The following is an 8,644-nucleotide window of genomic DNA, read 5'->3' as shown; positions in this document are numbered from 1 at the left end:
TGGTCGGTTCCCACTCTTCATGTTTGCAAGACGTTTCCCGGTAATTTTCTTCATATACTAAAATGTCTACATGATTATGACAAAGAACTATTTCCATGGAACACGGACATAACTGAATTTAGGACAATCGTGGATCGTTTGCATGACCTTGGCTGGTCGTTTCCCCGTCAAAGACTGGTTTGGTTAGGTTATGGACGATACTCTTTAGATACACTTTCTTGTTATTTCCTGTTATTCTGCACATGTATTCTAATCTGCCGTATGGATATCTTACCATATTATTACCGTGAGGCACAGCTATAGCTAGGTTATTGGAAAAATTCATCAATAATTGCCTGCATAATATTTAGTAACCTCAACGTGTCCCGCATTTCCCCATCAAAACACGGACGGGTCCCCGCACAGTAAGCCTGTTATACGTCTACTCTACTGCAGTGAATGACTGCGATAACGAATGTTACCAAGCGGCACAGCTAGAGCTGAATATTAGGACAGCATTCATTGTGAATCGTTTTCACAATCTAACCTCGACAAGTCCATTGATAGGGCCTACCTCGTCAAAATATAGGTAGGTTAGGTTATGATCGGTTCCCCATATTGTATGCTTACAAAACATTTCCTGGTTATTTAATACATAACCACTAATCTACTGAATAAACATAATGACTCATCTCCATGGATACAGCTGTAGCTGAATTTTAAGACAAAATTATTCGCAAATCACTTGCAGTACGTCACACAGGATTATTGTGTGGTTAGTGTGACCTACTATTAAGGTGACCAGAGTCCCGCTTTTAGGCGGGAGAGTCCCGCTGTTTTTACGTCTGTCCCGCTTTTTAAATTGTGACTAAAATGTCCTGCTTTTTGAACAAATTATCTTAAATGTCCCACTTTAAGAAAATTACTATTACATTAGATATAAAATGACCTTCTTTTATGAAATTATGGTGAATTTGAACAATTATGCATAATCCAAACCATATGAAATACCGAATTGTTAATACATGTAATACTAACCGATAACTTTGGTCGGCCCACTCACCGTACCGTACCGTATGTTCTCATTGTTTGTTTGAGACGTTAGTGTTTGATTAGCAGCCTCACGGTGGGGTGATTCGCTATATATATATATATATATAATATATATATATATACCACGTTGAGTACACCGCTTCCCGTCCGATCAGCGAAGTTAAGCAACGTTGGGTCTGGTTAGTACAGTACTTGGATGGGTGACCGCCTGGGAACACCAGATGCTGTTGGCATCCCTACGTGTCAAGTGGGGTTGGTGGAGGATTAGTGCCCCTCCCTGTAAAACAATTAACTCTGAGCCCTTGGCCACTCCGTTTGGGATACATGGCGTCTGGCAATGAATGAAAAAATTTCCTGTGGCACCCTCGGGGATGCATAGGGCCTCGATGAACTCACACCACCACATCCTATCTTGTGCTAACTCCTCAAGATCTCCCCAACACTCATCTCCAGCTTCCCGTCTCATTGTCCTCACCCACGTCTCTTTTGGCCTTCCTCTACCTCTCCTACCAAGTGCCACCCACCCTGGTGTACCTCGTACTATTCCCTGTCTCCTATACACATGTCCTAGCCACTTCCATCGTGAGAATCTAACATATTCATCGATCGGCTGCACTCGCGTTATTTCTCTAATTCTACTATTTGGTATCCTTTCCCACCACTTAACTCCTAATATTCTTCTAAGTGCTTTATTTTCAAACACCAAGAATTTATTTTCCATAGTCACTGTGCTGTACCAAGACTCGTGTCCATAAATTAAGTTACTCCTAACTATTACCTTATAAAGTTTGATTTTTGTATGCACAGAAAAATTGTTATTATTCCAAATATTTTTAAGCATTCCCATTGCCTGATTAGCCTTCTTTAACCTTTCCTCGAATTCAAAGTTCAAAGAACCATCCTTGGCTAAATAAGTACCTAAATATTTAAACCTATCAACTTGCTTTACAACCATACCTCCAATTACACATTCCTGCGCATTTTCCATATTCATATTGATTATTTCAGTTTTTCCACAGTTAATAACCAAACCCACCTTGCGACCTTCACTCACCAAACAGTCCAACACTCTCTGCATCTCTTCTGGCCCATCACAAATCAAAACTATATCATCTGCATAATCTAAATCCAAAAGTTTCCTGTTCTCTCCCCAAAGTATACCTGCACCGGTTTCTGTTCCAACGCGTTTCATAATGTAATCAATGACCAATATAAATAGTAAAGGCGATAGAACACCACATTGAATTACTCCGGACTTGACTTCAAACGAATCACTCAGACAACCATCAACCATCACTTTACAAAATGTGTCCTCATGCATGTTCATAATGACCCTCACAAACTCCTCTGGTATTCCATAATGTCTCATGATCTTCCCCATAGTCTCTCTCGAAACACTATCAAAATCAACAAAACAAAGACTTAACGGTACTCTCATTTCATTAAACATCTTGAATCCAACAATTTAATTAATGATAGACAATACGGTTTTCGCCACGAAAGATCCACCATTGACATACTCAATCTCTTAACTCATACCATCCATCAATCAATTGATCTTTTTGGAGAAACTCATGCAGTAGCTCTTGATGTCTCTAAAGCTTTCAACAGAGTATGGCACCGTTCCCTGCTGTCCAAACTCCCTTGCTATGGACTAACGTCTTTTGTTCCTTTGATTTCTTCTTATCTTAGTGACAGGAAAATAAGAGTAAAAGTAGATGATGTATATTCGAATTTCCACTCAATTAACGCCGGCGTGCCACAGGGATCAGTTCTGGCGCCAACCCTATTTCTGGTTCATATTAATGATCTCTTATCTGTCACTCACAATCCCATTCACTCATATGCAGATGACTCAACACTACATAGTTCATTCACACTCAGACATCCATTTACAAAGTCTAATATCTCTACCTCTCAACTCAATACAGCCATCTCCATAAATCAAGATCTATCTACAATCAGTGAATGGGGACAAAACAACCTTGTCTCTTTTAATGCTAGTAAAACTAAATATATACAGTTTACTAATAGACAGATATTGCCAGATTCGTACATTACCTTCAGTGCTACTAATATTCCCATCTCCAAAAGTATTGAAATTCTTGGTGTCTCACTTAACAGTGCCCTCAGCTGGACCTCTCATGTCAGATCACTTGCTAAAACCGCCTCAAGGAAACTTGGATTATTGTACAGAGTCCGTAACTTCTTCGCCGATGAGCAGTTAGCTATAATTTATAAGAGTCATGTGCGCTCTCAGCTTGAATATTGCTCACCCTTGTGGAATGGTTGTGGAGAGGTTGCATTAAGACAACTAGACAAAATTCAGAATAAAGCTGTTAGAATCATTAACAACCCTGCCATTACATATAAACTACCTCCCTGCAAGTAAGAAGGAATGTTGCCTCCCTTGCATTATTTTACAGATATTTTTTGGCAAATGCTCAGACGAAGTTGCGTCCATGGTGCCACCTCTCCATGCCTTCCCTCGTGCTACACGGGCATCTGGTAACGCTCATGACTGGAATGTCACTCAACCACATTGCAGAACTTCTGCCTATCAGAATTCTTTCATTCCCCGAACTGCATCTCTCTGGAACTCGCTTCCCCAGAGTTGTTTTCCTCCAAATTTCAACCTACAACTGTTCAAGTCTAATTCTTACAGATATTTTATGAACAGAGGACACCAGTAATCTGGTGTATGGATTATTTTTTTTTCTCCATTTGTTTTTCCTTCCTCCGTTCTGTTATTTAAAAAAAAAAAAAAAAAAAAAAAAAAAAAAAAAAAAAAAATTGCTGCATCAAATGCCTAACTATAAAGATCTGATCATTGCAACCACGTCCCTTTCTAAAACCAGCCTGTTCATCCCTCAGAATACCCTCAACCACCGGCTCCAACCTATTTAACAACACTGTTCTGAAAACTTTCAAAGCTATTGGTGACAAAGAGATTCCCCTCCAATTACTACATTCACTCAGGACTCTCTTCTTCGGAACTTTAACAATTACGCCATTCTTCCAAACTGATGGTATTAACCCCGTCACCCATATCTTATTGAATAGCTTGGTCAAGATCATTATTAATCTATCCCCCTCCACTTTAAACATTTCCGGAAATAAACCATCCTCCCCTGGTGCCTTGTTATTCTTTAACTGTTTTACTGCTTTCTCCACTTCTGCAAGCCTCAACTCTCTTGTTTCTATATTTAAATCTTCTTGAGCAGACGGTATATCCTCTTCTGGTGGTATTGGTCTATTAAGAACTGTCTCAAAATGCTCTTTCCATCTATTTTTAATATCTCCATCTTTGGTCAATAAATTTCCTTCCCTGTCTCTAACTGGTATTTCCTTGCGTTTACCTGCATTACCACTCAGTTCTCTAATCGATTCATATGCTATTCTTTGACTCTGTCCATCATTTTTGTTTATTAAGATTTCAGTCTCTGCAACCTTTTCATCCACACATCTTCTTTTATCTCTCCTAGCTAACCTTCTAACTTCTGAATTCAAACTCCAGTACGCAGCTCTTGCTAATTCAATCTCTCGTTCATCAACGCATTGCATCTCACTCCTCAATTTAGCCTCACCTCTCTTTTTTATCATATCCCACGTTTCCTCTGATATCCATTTCTTTCTCCTGAATCTATGTCTCCTTCCAATCGTACATTCAGCAGTCTCATGCAAAACTTTGTTCACATCCTCCCACATCTCATCTACACTTCTCTCCCCCTCTTCCAACGTTTCCAATACCAAAAACCTATTTCTGCATTCTAATCTGAATTCCTCCTTTTCTTCTCCTTCCCTTCTAAGCTTAACAATATCGTATCTACCAACACCAGATTTTTCCTTCTTCTGATTTTTAAGTTTAAACCTTATTTTTGCAATGCTGAGTTGATGGTCACTACCAATATCCGCTCCCCGTTTAACATGAACATCTAGCAGAGAACTTCTATGCCTCCTACTGATAGCGATGTGATCAATCTGATTTTTATATTTTCCACACGGCGACACCCAAGTTGTCTTGTGTATATTGCAATGCTGAAAGAGTGTGCCCCCGATGACTAAGTCATTTGCTAGACAGAAGCTTTCAGACCTCACTCCGTTTTCACTCATCCTACTACCAACTCCCATCTTACCCATACATGCCTCAAATCCCTCATTTGAACAGCCCATTACTGCATTAAAGTCTCCAACGCAGATCAAAACATCATGTCTAGGTACCCTTCCTACTCCTTCTTGCAACTTTTCATAAAATGTGTCTTTCCTTTCATCGAGTGCATCATTAGTAGGTGCATAACACACAAACAGACTGATGTTGCCATGATTTGATTTAAACCGTGTGCATAACAATCGCTCATCTATAGGATCCCACTCACATAAAGCCTTATTTGCCTTACAACCCAGCAACAATCCTACTCCCTGATAATGCATTCCGTCCTGTCGGCCAGATATCAATAAACGTATACCATCCTCCAAATCCAACCTATCGACTCCAGTTAATCTAGTTTCTGTCAGAGCACAAATATCAAGTCCGTAATTTTGAAAAACCTTCACTAACTCATCGATTTTACCGTCATGATTTAGCATTCTCACATTCCAGTTACCAATTTTAATTGTATTTTTTGCATTAACAAAGGAATTAGATTGTAATTGAGGCAACCGTGAGATTCTTAGCACCCCTTGCCCATTTAAAGGCTGCACGGGACTGGGGGCCATTATTGTTCTTTCAGAGTCCATCAAGGTTTCTTTGGCTAACTTCCTGAACACCTCGCCATTGTGTTGCAGTCGCAGTAGGCAGCTAACTTGCCTGATTGCCCACACCCGAAAGACCCAGCTATGCTGTAGCCAGTCACGTGCCGGCATGCTTCCCAGCCATTTCACTCTCAAGGAGTTCCTCTGCCTGAGAAAGCAACCACCCCCTGCTATATATATATATATATATATATATATATATATATATATATATATATATATATATATATATATATATATATATATATATATATATATATATATATATATATATATATCATTTTCTCTATTTTCGGGTATGAAGACAATTTCGGCGGCTACACCCGGGGCCATGTTTGAGGGCGGAGATTGATGCGATTTTCTTTTTTAATATATATATATATATATATATATATATATATATATATATATATATATATATATATATACATATATATATATATATATATATATATATATATACACACACGTGATAATGTCCCGCTTTTAGCTCCAGTAAATCTGGTCACCTTTCCTGCTATTCTCTGATTATTTCTTCTGCAAAGCAGCCACAACATTCGCAACAATACGACTCAAGCCTAGTTATATTTCACTGATAAATAAGTTGTAGATGAACAAGGAAAAAAGATCATAGGGGAAGTAGGCACACGTAAGATTGTTATTGTGATTGTAACGTATCGTATGTACGATCTTCAGCAGTGTCGTCCTATTATTTCTTAATGAAGAATCGTTATATGTTTCTCATAACACTATTTATGTTGGTTCTGATGGACAAAGACATGAAATGGATGTAAAATAAAGCTTATCGATATTCAAGGAAGGAAAGAATAATAACCGTCCCACGACCGAGATGGTAGACTCAGCCCACTAATTTTGTATTCTATTTGACTATTATTACAGCCTCTCTTCCTTGTAGCAGTGAGTAAAATAATGTTGATAAAATTTCTCCCATCCTTTTAGTGTAAGGTGACCAGATTTACTGGAGCTAAAAGCGGGACATTATCATATATATATATATATATATATATAACCCATTGGATCCCAGGGGTGCGGGGCGAGGCATTACGCTGGGAGGGCACTAAGCGTACTGCCCTCCGCCTATCGGCCCATAGTCGCGAAGCTCATAGGTCCCTACCTGGGGGTTTCCTACTTTATAAAGGCTTGAAAAATCCCAGTTTTGTCCAGTACTCTGGACACTGGGCTCCAATGGGTTAAAGAGACCGATAGGTTTGTCAGTCATTAACCCATTGGATCCCAGGGGTGCGGGGCGAGGCATTGAGCTGGGAGGGCACCAAGCGTACCACCCTCCGCCTATCGGCCCATATTCGCAAAGCTCATAGGTCCCTACCCGGGGGTTCCCTACTTTATAAAGGCTTGAAAAATCCCAGTTCTATCCAGTCACCCCGGACACTGGGCTCCAGTGGGATATATAGCGATGCACCCCACCATGAGGCTGCTAATCAAACACTAACGTCTCATACGGTCTCAAACGAACAATGCGAACATACGGTACTGTACGGTGTGTGGGCCGACCAAAGTTACCAGTTAGTATTACATATATTAACAATTCGGTATTTCATTTGGTTCGGATTATGCATAATTCTGCAAATTCACCATAATTTCATAAAAGAAGGTCATTTTATATTTAATGTAATAGTAATTTTCTAAAAGTTGGACATTTAAGATAATTTGTTCAAAAAGCGGGGCATTTTAGTCACAGTTTAAAAAGCGGGACAGACGTCGAAAAAGTGGGACTCTGGTCACCTTATTTTAGTGACAGAGAGGGCACATAAAATTACAGTGGTTTAGTTTACAAAGTTTGATGTCGAAAAATAAATAATGTGGTGAAAAGTGGCAGTTTTTTCTTGGTTAGTGACATCGGCAGTTGTGGCCCTCACTTCCCACATGATAAAGATACTCGAGCAGATATTAAGGGACAAGATCTTTATGTATTTGAAGAGCAATGATCTGACAAATGCTCGGCATGGGAACCAGCCCATCCACTCTCAACAGTAAACACACCTTCACTTGCGACTCAAGCCAGTCTTCACTTCGTTTCTGGTTATAATTTTTGGTGTTGTAACTATAACAGTATTAATGTCTGTTCATGTACATATGTATTGTTTTATGATGTTTTAGCACTAGTAAACACTCTTCATTTAATTTTGGGTAGGGCTTGTTTTGTGTTATAGTTCTTTCTGTTGGTGTTATGGTGCTTTCTGATAGAGTAGGTACTGTACGTGTCCCACCGGAACGCTCCTCTATTTTTCCCACTGTAACTTCACACTTTAACGTTTCACATTTCGCTCGGTTTTGAAGGAACATCCAAGCAGCAAAAAATGAGGAACCACTGTGTGTGTGTGTATATATATATATATATATATATATATATATATATATATATGTGTGTGTGTGTGTGTGTGTGTCTATAACTATATCCATATCTGTCTATCTGCCTATCTGTCTATCTATCTATCTATCTATCTATGTGTGTGTGTGTATATATATATATATATATATATATATATATATATATATATATATATATATATATATATATATATATATATATCCATCCATCCATCATCCAATCCTACGTTGCCCATGAGGAGCGTAGGAGCCCGAGGCTAGGCAAGTTGGTCCTGACATTTAACCCACCCCATCCCGACCAATTTTCCACCACTGACCCCCCCTCCCCAATCCCGACCAATTTGGGAAAAAATATTTTTGGCTCAAACCTCCGCATTTGGTGAGAAACATAAAAAATTCATAGAGAAATCGCTCACCTGAGGTTTAAAATACTGGATACAGGTAGCAGTACCCCTTACCTTACTGGGTTTTCTATCAGGCTGGCTCCAAA

At 39.1% G+C, this 8,644-nt stretch overlaps 1 pseudogene; it reads left to right on the top strand.

Annotated features, from left to right (window-relative positions):
- The first annotated feature begins 1,141 nt into the window (after nt 1-1,141).
- Nucleotides 1,142-1,265, top strand: LOC145410855 (5S ribosomal RNA; annotated as a pseudogene).
- The last annotated feature ends 7,379 nt before the right edge of the window (nt 1,266-8,644 follow it).

The sequence above is a fragment of the Coenobita brevimanus genome, chromosome 86, assembly GCF_032717465.1.
Source record: "Coenobita brevimanus isolate Jiangsu-jjx chromosome 86, ASM3271746v2, whole genome shotgun sequence".
Lineage (NCBI taxonomy): Eukaryota > Metazoa > Arthropoda > Malacostraca > Decapoda > Coenobitidae > Coenobita > Coenobita brevimanus.
This window is presented reverse-complemented; position numbering and strand designations above follow the sequence as displayed.